The following is a 12,242-nucleotide window of genomic DNA, read 5'->3' as shown; positions in this document are numbered from 1 at the left end:
AAGGATGCAGGTGGATCTAGTTCCCGGGCGTTGAACCAGGGAAGGCACTAAATTCATCTTTCAAAATTATTTTGAATTACATATTAGAAACTAAATTACTAAATTACATATTCTAAATTATAAAGTAGAGATATAATACATGCTTGCACGGCTGAATGTGTATGTAGTTGTCACCCTGGGTAGGTAATCTGATCTCTAGCCCCGACAGCCCTCTAACTTTCAAATGTCTGGGAGCACGCTTGCAATTTTTTCCGTTGAGCAGCGGACACTATCGTCGATATTTATTGTCGAATGTTTTTTTTTTGACCATGAAATAGTTGTTCGATATTCATTCTCGGGTACCAATGTAAACCTGGCTTGCATCGCTTGTTCATGGACACTGGGGAATGGGAAACCCCGTTTTAGGGGGGCCGCAAATCTGTTTTTGCACCAGGCCGAAAAATTCTTAAGCCCGTAGTTATATATAAACTGAAGAGCCAAAAAAACTGGTTCAGGCATGCGCATGCAAATAAAGAGATATGGAACCAATCAGAGTACAACGCTGCGGTCGGCAACGCCTATATAACACAACAAGTGTCTGGCATAGTTTTTAGATCGGTTACTGCTGCTACAATGGCAGGTTATCGAGATTTAAGTGAGTTTGAACGTGGTGTTATAGTCGGCGCACGAGTGATGGGACATAGCATCTCCGAGGTAGCGATGAAATTTGGATTTTCACGTACGACCATTTCACGAGTGTACCGTGAATATCGGGAATCCGGTAAAAAATTAAATCTACGACATCGCTGCGGCCGGAAAAAGATCATGCAAGAACGGGACCAACGACGACTGACGAGAATCATTAAACGTGACAGACATGCAACCCTTCCGCAAATTGCTGCAGATTTCAATGCTGGGCCATCAACAAGTGTCAGCGTGCGAACCATTCAACGAGACATCATCCATATGGGCTTTCGGAGCCGAAGGCCCACTAGTGTACCCTTGATGACTGCACGACACAAAGCTTTACGCCTCGCCTGGGCCCGACAACACCGACATTGGACTGTTGAGGACTGGAAACACGTTGCCTGGTCTGACGAGTCTCGGTTCCAATTGCTTCGAGCTGATGGACGTGTACGGGTATGGAGACAACCTCATGAATCCATGGACCCTACATGTCAACAGGGAACTGTTCAAGCTGGTGGAGGCTCTGTGATGGTATGGGGCGTGTGCAGTTGGCGTGATATGGGACCCCTGATACGTCTAGATACGACTCTGACAGGTGACAGGTACGTAAGCATCCTGTCTGATCACCTGCACCCATTCATGTCCATTGTGCATTCCGACGGACTTGGACAATTTCAGCAGGACAATGCGACACCCTACACGTCCAGAAAGTGGCTCCAGGAACACTCTTCTGACTTTAGACACTTCCGCTGGCCACCTAAATCCCCAGACATGAACATTATTGAACATATCTGGGATGCCTTGCAACGTGCTGTTCAGAAGAGATCTCCACCCCCTCTTACTCCTACGGATTTATGGACAGCCCCGCAGGATTCATGGTGTCAATTACCTCCAGCACTACTTCAGACGAGTCCATGCCACGTCGTGTTGCGGCACTTCTGCGTGCTCGCGGAGGCCCTACACGATATTAGGCAGGTGTACCAGTTTTTTTGGCTCTTCAGTGTGTATATATATATATATATGTCTTTTATTTTACTAGGGCCCTCCTTGTTGGACATGCTCCTTCTATAGAAACGCATATATTTGCCTTAGTACGCATCCAAACAGTTATGAATTGAGGCGAACTGCAAATGGACTGATCTCGGCCTCATTGTAATTTCAGCAGCATAAAAGTTAGTCTTATAGACCCTCATTTCGAATGTCAAAAAGAAGGGATGTCGAAGAACCACTTGCATCACCTCCAATAATCATAATAAAAACACAAAGGGTTTTAATTTTTTGGTTTATTTACGTGCCCGCGTAGGGCATGTGGTTTAAAAAAATACATGCCCGGTAAGAAATTTTACATGCCCCGGGGACATGTCGGGAAACACTTTGAACTGCAGTTTTGTTTGTCCAAGTTGCCTTGATGTAGCTTATCGCCCACTTGATATCAATGTTTAGTTGAGTTGGCGCGTGTAAAAGAAAGTATACAGCATATAGATCAAGGATGCTCAACCTTTTCAGGCCAGTGCAGGCTATTTCATCGGTTTGAAAACGTATCGTGGGCCACTTGAATGATCTGGAATAGCACCACAGGTCACTTACGTGATCTGTAAATTTGCCGCGGATCACTTAAGAGATGTGAAAAAGCACAGAGGGCAGCTTAAATGCTCTGAAACTGTGCTGCAAGTCACTTAAGTGATTTTTTAATTTGTCGTGAACCATTTAAGTGATCTGTGTGTCGCCAGCTTCTTGAACGATCTGAAACTGTGCCGCGAGTGACTTGACTGATGTGGAACTGCATCAGAACTGTACTACAGAGCTGTGAAGTGCTCTGTAGCAAGCGATCTGTAAATATGCCGCGGGTTCTTTAGTTGATCCAGAATTGAGCCACGGGCCACTCAAGTGGCCTGTGAATATGACGCTGTTCCCTTATTTGATCTGGAAATGTATCGCGGGGCCACTTGAGTGGTGTGGAACAACACAGCGTGTCACTTGAGTCATCTGTAATTGTGTGCCACTTAGTTCATTTTCACAATATTCTGTTTAAGGTTTCGGGCCACATCAAATGAATCCGAGGATCACAGGTTCAGCATGTAAGGCTTAAATTTTCTGGAACTTGGTCGCACATCACCCAAATGATCTGGTAATGTGCAAGGGGTCACTTAAGTGAGCTGAGAATGTGCTGTGAAGTGATCTGTATATATCTTTCACTTAGTTCATTTTCAAAAAATTAGGTTCGAGTTCGCGGGCCACATCCGATGACCCCGAAAGTCATCTGACCCATGGGCCATAGGTGGAGCATGTATGATATAGATATATATGCTGTAATACCCCAGGACCTTAACTTCAGGAATCGGAAGTAAATTTACAATCTGGCTGTTTATCTCTTCCATCGTATTGTTAACAAGAAATATGTAAATGAGTATATTTACTTTTCCACATGCACAAACGAAGTGTGGGAAAGTTGCTTATAGATATAAATAATTGTGAGATAATACTCTGTTTTGTACCAGTTCCACACGCTATTACATCCTATCATTTAGTTAGTTAAGTTGCCTTGTTTCAACGTATAAACCAGTTTTGAAATTTCATTATGAAAGTTTAGAGTGCAGCCTCACATCTAAAGTTATTCCGGTAACCAAATGTCGAAGATGAAGAGCAAAAGCTTCAACACTTGAATTTGCCTCTCTTAGGGCCAATGACTTGATATCGGTTGAGGTTCACTTATTATGACCCTGAGCGGCACCGCTTCGCAGTCGCTTGGAACCAGTCATTGCGTTGCTACTTTAAACGAGATCTCTTCTTCACAGCTTTGTTTTTATTGACGTTTCCAAAGAGTTATTCATGAGACTCAACGAAGAGAGACGATTTTAGAGCGAATAGGTAATGGTTCTTCTACAACATGACCGCCGAGTGATCCGTGCAGTTAGTAGAGTGTGACCACCGTAGATAGTTTTTCTTATTTTGTTTTGAGATTCCCTGTGTGTGTGACAAATATTTTTGCATTACATAAAGTAAAGTCTAGACATAAACTCCCCTTCAAGATGAACGATGTCACTCATTCATAACTGAAATTTTGCCTGAAAGAAAACTTCATCAAACCAGCTGATTAATTTAAATGCGTAATAGCAAATTATTAATTTAAGCATCATTTTTAAATGCTAAAAAAATTATGGATTTGCCGGTATAAATTTATATCCATTATAGAAAATTCTTTTTTGCGCATTAGTAGTTACTTTAACTAATAACTTCTTCACCAGTTATTATTTTTCTCCAAAGATTATAATTAAGATAGAATAATACTGATAAGATAGAATGAAAATGCGAAGTCATTGAAAGAAAATTAAGCATAGGATTTTATTGAATCACAAAATTGTATTATTGGCACAAGAGGGAGGGTGGTGTGGACATTCGCTCCCCCTCCCCTTCGAGAAGTCTGTGTATATCCGCTTATTCTACTGGTTATACAGTACCTGCATGTACATATAAGCACCCTCTCTTATAACTGCACGTAGTCTGAGTCAAATTCGGGTCAAGTATGCAAGTGTGCACTACATTTCATGAAAAATAACGATTTATCAATGGGTCATACCTCACAAAATGACTGTAAAACGGGTCAAACACGATAATCTAGTCATGTAATTTTATGTATTTATTCAATTTTTTTTTGCTTCTGTCAAGACTTTTTCCTCTTTAAAAACGTAAAAGCAGTCGAAAAAGAACGTAAAAGAGGAAATGACAAATTGAACGCGGTTTTTTAGTGTCATTAAAAGTCATTGTTGATTTGGCTATGCGTTTATTTTCTCGTCGTGAGTTAATTTTTAAAATATGAAATTCTACCCAAGATTTAAAAATTTGAAAATTATTTTACTCAAGAATTAAAATTTTTTATAACAAAATATTAATAACAATAAAAGGGGGGACAGGAAAATGTCACTCCGTGTTAGAATAGGTTTCGATTTGCTTTACAGAAAAAAATTCTTATCTTATCAAGTTAAATTTTTCCTCGAGCATTCTTCTCATCAGCAATTAAACTCCATGAGACAGATATATGACTATTACGAATGAAAATACTTCACTCTCACGAATTCTATACTTGAATAAGCAAATAACTTATTATAAGAATAATATTTTTATTTTCTTCGAGTTGTTATTTTTTACTCCATTAGTTTTAACCAAGAATGATTTGAAATATTTCCTGAATGTTTAAAATATCAGACCGTCAAAATTCTCAGATCACAACGGTTATCAGATTCCCAATACACACGAAGTTAAAACTTGCTTATCCTCCGGTTTCGTACATTGGACGAATCAGCACAACGAAAAAATACCTAGATTAAAATTGCTCAGGTGATACAAGAAAGTTATTTTTAAGCATTTAGATATAAGCAATCCTATTTCTATCCAATTTAGTGAAAAAATAAAACAGAAATACAAAGAAGCCTCACTACAACGATACTCGATATAACGATAAAATATCTTTACAATCATATTTTTTCAAATCTTGTTTGTAATTGCCTATAGTCTAACGTTAAACTCCTCTCGATTCGATACAACGATATCTTTTATTAAGATAAATCCTCTATAACGATATTTTTGACCATATTTCGAAACCGCTACAACGATATTATTTATATTTCACTCCAAATCACCTTCGATATATTTTTAAATTTCTCATCAGTATTTGTTCTTTCGAGGGTGTTTAATAATATCGATATTTTGCACTATCTATCGCCCGAAAGTGTAAATGAAGTTGGTGAAACTACTTTCTGTGTAGTACACAGCAGTGCTATGCGATAAATCACTTTACAATGTGGAACAACCAACTGAATTTTATTAATCAATTAATCAACTATAAGTTTTTGTTGCGAATAAATATTACACGGTTTCCAGAAAAATCTGCTTGATCATTTCCCTGAACAAAACTCAAAATTGCCCTGACTTTCTCTGGCCAAAACTCCAGGAGAGAGAAATGTATAGTGATATCTCGATATAACAATATATATACTCTGCAGACCAAGAAAAAATATCGTAGTACAAAAACTATCGCTATATCGAGAGACAGAATTTTAACATTATAGTATAGACATGTTCAAACAAGACTTGAAAAAATATCGTTGTGGAGGGATTTATCGTTATATCGAGTATCGTTGTAGCGAGGTTTCACTGTGAAACAAATTCTTAACCTTCCAAATTTTGCGAATTTTTTTTACAGTTTTAGTTTTTTCCCTTCACAGAAAATTTTCCCTGACTTTTATCAAATATTTTGCATATTCCACTGTGTGTGTGTGGCTTCTATTAAATATTTCACATTTTTCTTGACTTTCCAGGTTTAGGAACCTAGGAAAGAAACACTAGGAATCTAGTGTTTGTTAGTAACTAACAAATGCATTTTATGATGGTTAATTCAGAGATGCCAACAACAGTATAAATTTGGTGGCGATTGATAATAATGCTACCTCTCGTTACAACGATAACCTCTCTGAAACGATATTTTTTCTTGGTTCGCAGAGTATCGTTACATCGAGGATTCACTGTATTATTGTAGTTCGATTGATTCTTTAAAATCAGCTGAGGGCTAAACTTCCTTCACGTATTACTTTTAATAAATGATAAAAAGCATTCAGAATCATTAAAATTTTCTACTAAAGCAGTAAGCATGTTTTGACACCAATTCAGAAACAGGAAAATGAATAGGAACGCATAAAATACTTCATTTTTGAATACAAAACCAGATGAAGAGGAAAAAAGATCTAGTGCGGAATAATTTTAGGGCGGGACAAACAACAGGTCAGTGCCTCTTTTTTTTTCTGCTATATTGCTCTCTTTTTTTTCCCGGAATAAAAAAATTTATTTATTTTTGCTTTTTGGACAGCAAAAAAGCATTAAAAAAAATCCCAAAAAACTCACGTTATTTGGTAGCAGACAATTGCTACGCATTTTTAAAACTTTTCTTTTCCAATATTTTTTATATCATAAAAGAAAGACTGTAAATCAAGTATTCGTGAATTGTTGAAGGCATCTATTCAAAAATCTCACATTAAATGAATTTGTTACTTCAATTAAGTGGTAAAAATATCTTTACGTTCCGCATTTTACACTAAAAAATACAACAGAAAATCAGGCTAAAATAACGGTGCAAGTTTTTTTTTTGCGTTTCTATCTCATACAGTATTTTACCGGCGTGTGTTTTTCTCTTTTCTTGGTCACCATTTATACACTTGCACTTTTTCGATATCGATAATTATTTATAAACTTATGGCATGCATACCAATTTAATGATGAAGGATATATGTGTATTATATATTTTTTCTTTGGTGCACTATTTCGATTAAAACCCTTAAACTGCCCTCATCGTTAATCAATGCAATCAATGCAATATTTTGAGCCTTGATGAAAATTAATTTTCAATTTAATGTTGCAAAATTTAATTTAAACTTATAAATATTAATTACAAATCTTAATTAGGTTCCAGATCTTTTCATTAGTTATTAAATTTAATTTAAATTACAAAAAAAGTTATTTTTTTCAGTCATTGTCACTATCAAACAACAATGTAAAAAGTTATATTCTGCAACTCGCCTCATATTTATTGATTCCTCAAGAAATATGTTTGAAATTTCTTACCCCTACGTAACAAAATAAAATCTGTACATGAAACTAAAAGACATTATACACACGGAATTTTTTTTGCAGTTAAGAGAGTTAAAGAGAGAAATATATATATCCATTCCATATACATTCACTCGACAATTCTAGTGAAATCGAAGGGATTTGATGCATAAATTCTATAATCTCACAGTTATCTCAAATTAATTCTGATACTAAATGATATAATCACAAGATGACACACAAGTTTAAGTGGAACGTTCCTCCTGGGCCCGAACTAGAGGAGGGCGGCAGTTTTAGGTGGGAACAAAGAACACTGTTATAAAATGATCGAATTTTAAAGTTGTGGGGGGCGGCAAAATCATGTTTGCCCCGGGCGACAAAAATTATAGTTATGGCCCTGCGTTCCTCATATCACCCTATGAAAGTGTGTTTTCGAATATACGAAACCAATGACCAATCTCTGTTGTTTGTATTTGTATAAAAAATTCTTGTCATTTTTTTATTCGGAAATAGTCGTTTGGAAAAATATAATAAAATATTTTTTTTTTCACACAGGGTAACTCTGGATCGATTTACTTTTTATGGAGCAAGTAACTTCATGCGCGAATTATTTTAACATAAAACTGAAACTGACTTGAACATTTCAAATTGAATGATAGTTATCGATACTAATTTTCATTGAAGTTCAAAGCTTCTTATGAAGAAGTTACCATATGGTCGATCATCCCCCCCCCCCGCCCTTCTTGGTGCACGTATATTTCAGTTTGTTGTTTTTTCTGGTTTAAATGTTAAATTAAGGTGACACGAGAACAGGGAGAGAATTAATGATTTATTAAGTATGTGCATACAAGCAAGCTTTTGTAATTCACAGGAAATAATGAGAATTTATTTAATGCCCGTGTGAAAGAAAAACAATTCATAAGTCACAATCCTTCGCTTCAAACGACCTACTGTTAAATCCACATTCAAAGTACAGTATATTTCGCAATCGAATAACACTCATTCGCCTTACCTGTATTAGCACTGTTTGATTCTAGAAACGATCATTAGGCAAATTTCTATTCTCACGCTATCGAAGTGATCAATGCGGCTTTTCAATCGTGTCAACTTTTTTTGTTTTTGAAACAGGAAACAAAAAAAGAAAATAAAGAAGAAGAACAGCATAAGAAAACGGCCGTTCACGTATATCAAGGTCAGGGAATACCATGTCTTGTGGTGGCAGCCATCAAGTTAATGAAATCGAGTAAAAAAATAGAGCGTCTCTCGACCTTAAATGAAGATAATGACCTAGAATAAACGCGAGGGAAATTCATTCGCGTTTTAAAACAGCTCCATCAGTTTTCGCTGCTCGTTTTGTTACGAAGATGGCGGCAACCTACTTTGAGTTACATTCAAATAACGTTATTAACTTGCTTTTACCGCACGCTATTAACTCTGAACATTCTTCTGTGCTGCGAACGATTTTTTCTACTGCTCAAAATCAAGATTTCTTCGTCAACACTTGACTAAGCGTAATTTCATGTCGGCCGAAACTCTCAAAGAAAAACATCGACAGAAATTACGAGATTACCTTTTTTACGCAGTGACGGGCTCAAAATTCTTTCAAGGAAGAGTTAAACTATACTGTGCATAAATAAAGATATATTTATCTATGAACAGTATGGTCGCGCGCGAAGTTCAATTTTTTTAATAGTTTTTCATTAGAATCAAAAAAGATCAAAAATGAAGTTGCAGCATTTTCAGTCCTTGATTTTTTCAACGTTGATTATAGTACCATTTAATTTCAAGTGAATGAGCTACCAACTGTGAATCGATTCAAATTTGAAATGTCCATTTTATCTCCAAAATGTACACTGCTTCCATCAGGTTTTCTCTCTCGTACGAAATTCCTTTCAAAAATACAACTTATTCTATTATTTCTCGAACTTTGCAATGTTAAAAAAAAACATATTTGATCTTAACTTAAGCCCCACATCGGTGAATCCGCTGCACGTTTCCAGGAAAAATTTAGTCTTTCACGTGCAATAACTTTTTTTTTAATATTCTACAAACAAATATCTGTTAAGGAATACTTGTTCACACACACACACACACACACACAATGCTCAGAACCAGTTGTGAATAGTTGAAATATATATACTATTTAATTAGCGGATGTTTGACTAGAGATTGCGTTTTCTGTGTGTGTGTCTGAAGAAAAAGTTTACGTAAGCTTTACATCTGTGTAAGCGCCACAGGCATTCCAAAGCTATGCGTTTGAGAAAACGTAAGCGCCGTGGCGTATAATCCAAGAAATATGGTACATTACTTTATGAACTGCATGTAATTAGTTTCAACTACAGTGTGTATACTTCTTTGCAAAAAATATTTGCTGCGTTTCTTTTATTGAGTTTTGTTTTGGAATAAATAGCTCATGCGGTTGATCACTCGCAAATTAACCGGATGATGCAAATAATCAAGTAAAAACAGCTCAAAAAATATGTTTTGCTGTATTTCTGCCGTAAGATTCTGTTCTCAAAGGAGAATTGTGTTAGAATAAATACGAATGAATAGCAGCACTTAACGGCCACAATCATTTGAGACACTCTGTAGCATCCACTGCCACAACATTGTCAAGATGATTAAGTAGAAACGTTTGTGCAAGAAATAAAAAGATCAGCATCAACCTTAGTTTCCTTAATGAGTTCCCTGGATGTTAACATTCATATCAATGAAAATTTTTAATGACCTAGATAATAGGAATTATTCGTAATGAAGTAAGTGGATTTCGTGCGATTCACATTCCCTACTTTTAAAATATGGCCGTATATGTCCCTATCGATAAAAGTTCTTTCACAACTGCTTATGTCCGAAAAATTGAACGTATTCACAAGTAGCAATCACACGCTTTGTAAACTTATAAACATATGTAGGGCTTGCTCAGAGCATTAGGCGATAGTAAAAACAATTCCGAGACACGGGTTGTCTGTGTAAAGGGAAATCCCCTGGCCGTCTGTACAGCGCATCTGACAGTTTCGCACGTAGTCCACAGACATCCACTCGCAGTCGATGCAAACATGCTCGTAAAAGTTTGGGACGAATTTGACTATCGTATACACCTATGCTGTGCATCTCAAGGTGAACATATTGAGCACCTTTAATTTGGTTTGTAAAAAACTTTATGATTAGCCATGTAATATACACTGCTCAAAACAATTAGGGAGCAAGCAAAAAAAGTGAAGAAAACCGTGCGAGACAGCCACGTATTGGCATACAATGGATAGTAGACGCGTATCAATGCGCAATACAGAAAAAAGACGTAAAAAAATTTGGAATTAAGCTTTAATTCTTTGCAAATATGGAAAAAACATGAAAAGATGATTTAGGGCAACAATTTGGTTACATGTAAACGATAAAAAAAAGTACTGTTTAGACATGATGCATGAGTTTTAATAGGGCGTGTGGTCTCCTCGAACAGCTAAGACTGCTGCACACCTGTTTGCCATGGATGCGATGAGGTTATCGATCAGACTTTGCGGAATACTGTTCCACTCCTCAAGAAGTGCAATCTGCAAGTCTCGGACAGTAACAGGCGGCCTTGGTCGCGCAGCAATGCGTTGTCCGAGCATGTCCCAAACATGCTCGATTGGATTCAGGTCAGGAGAGCACGCTGATTCCATACACTGTATTGTTTCAGCTTCAAGCATGTTCTCCACCAGACGAGCTCTATGCGGTCGGGCATTATCATCCTGGAAAACAAAGGAATCTCCAATGGCTCCAGCGTAAGGGATGACATGAGGTCGCAGTATCTCGTCTGCATACCTTCGGGCCGTCAAAGTGCCATTCCAAATGATATGCAGGTCCCTACGTCCGCCTATGCTGATTCCACCCCATACCATCCAACCAGCTCGTCTGTATTGTGACCTTTCACGAACGAATGCGGGGTTATTTCGAGTGCCCCTGTCCCTCCATACCAGAACACGTCCGGTGTCACACTCCAGACTGAATCGGGACTCGTCTGTAAACAGCACTTGGCTCCAATCATGTTGCTCCCAATCTCGATGTTCAGCAGCCCATCTTCTTCGGGCCGCACGGTGGCGTGGGGTCAACGGAATGCAGACTATTGGCCTACGTGCATAGAGCCCTCCCTCATGAAGCCGATTACGTACTGTTTGGCTGGACACCCTTCGTCCTGTTGCCAAGAGCAACCGTCGTAGCATTCTCTGTTCTGTTTCGACGGGCTGTTAACCGTATATACCGGTCATCAGTTGCTGTAGTGGCGCGTGGCCGACCTTGCCCTGGTCGACGTCTAACATTTCCTGTTTCTTGGAATCGATTCCACAGCCTTGCAACAACACTTCTGACGACTCCAACAGCGTCCGCGACACCACGTTGTGTTTGCCCGGATTCCAGTCTGCCTATAACACGCCATGCCATGGATTCCGGTAAATCACGTTGTTGAGACATCCTCAAGTCACCTTGTCTCAAAAAAAAAATACTGCGCAATCGAATTTCACAGTTACGGCAGTAAAACAGACGTTTCTGCAACATCCCGATTTCTGCCCTTATCTCCTTCTTCTGGTTTTTGACGTCATGAACTTTGATTTGCATATGAAGTTTTCTTCTTCCGTTTCCTGCTAGGCTTTAAATTATGGATGATTCATTTTATGTTACTTATCGGTATACATCTTTGCGTAATTTTGTTAAAACCATGTGCTCCCCTAATTGTTTTGAGCAGTGTAAAATAATATCTTGTGTCTATGTTCAATACTTTTCGTAATACGCATTTCAAATCGGGTGATTCTTTTTGAAACACCCTGTATTTTGCACGGAAAAAAGTTTTTATTCATTTGAACTTATCTTTCTGGATTTTCTTTTTTAATTTCTATGCAGATTGTGATGACTTTAAATATACTTCATAATAATGATAATTCTGAAGACTGAAACACTAATAAGATCTGAATTTATCCTTGCGCACGCATTCAAAGCAGACATATCTA

At 37.6% G+C, this 12,242-nt stretch overlaps 1 protein-coding gene across 2 annotated transcripts in view; it reads right to left on the bottom strand.

Moving 5' to 3' along the window:
* LOC149080275 (cyclic AMP response element-binding protein A-like) overlaps positions 1-12,242 on the bottom strand; it is a 200,022-nt gene that overhangs the window by 63,459 nt on the left and 124,321 nt on the right. The window lies entirely within an intron of this gene.

The sequence above is a fragment of the Pholcus phalangioides genome, unplaced genomic scaffold, assembly GCF_987345545.1.
Source record: "Pholcus phalangioides strain wild (caught in Gottingen) unplaced genomic scaffold, Ppha-v1.0 ptg000011l_1, whole genome shotgun sequence".
NCBI classification, from domain to species: Eukaryota; Metazoa; Arthropoda; class Arachnida; order Araneae; family Pholcidae; genus Pholcus; species Pholcus phalangioides.
The sequence above is the reverse complement of the archived record's forward strand: the minus strand, read 5'-3'. Positions and strand labels throughout refer to the sequence as shown.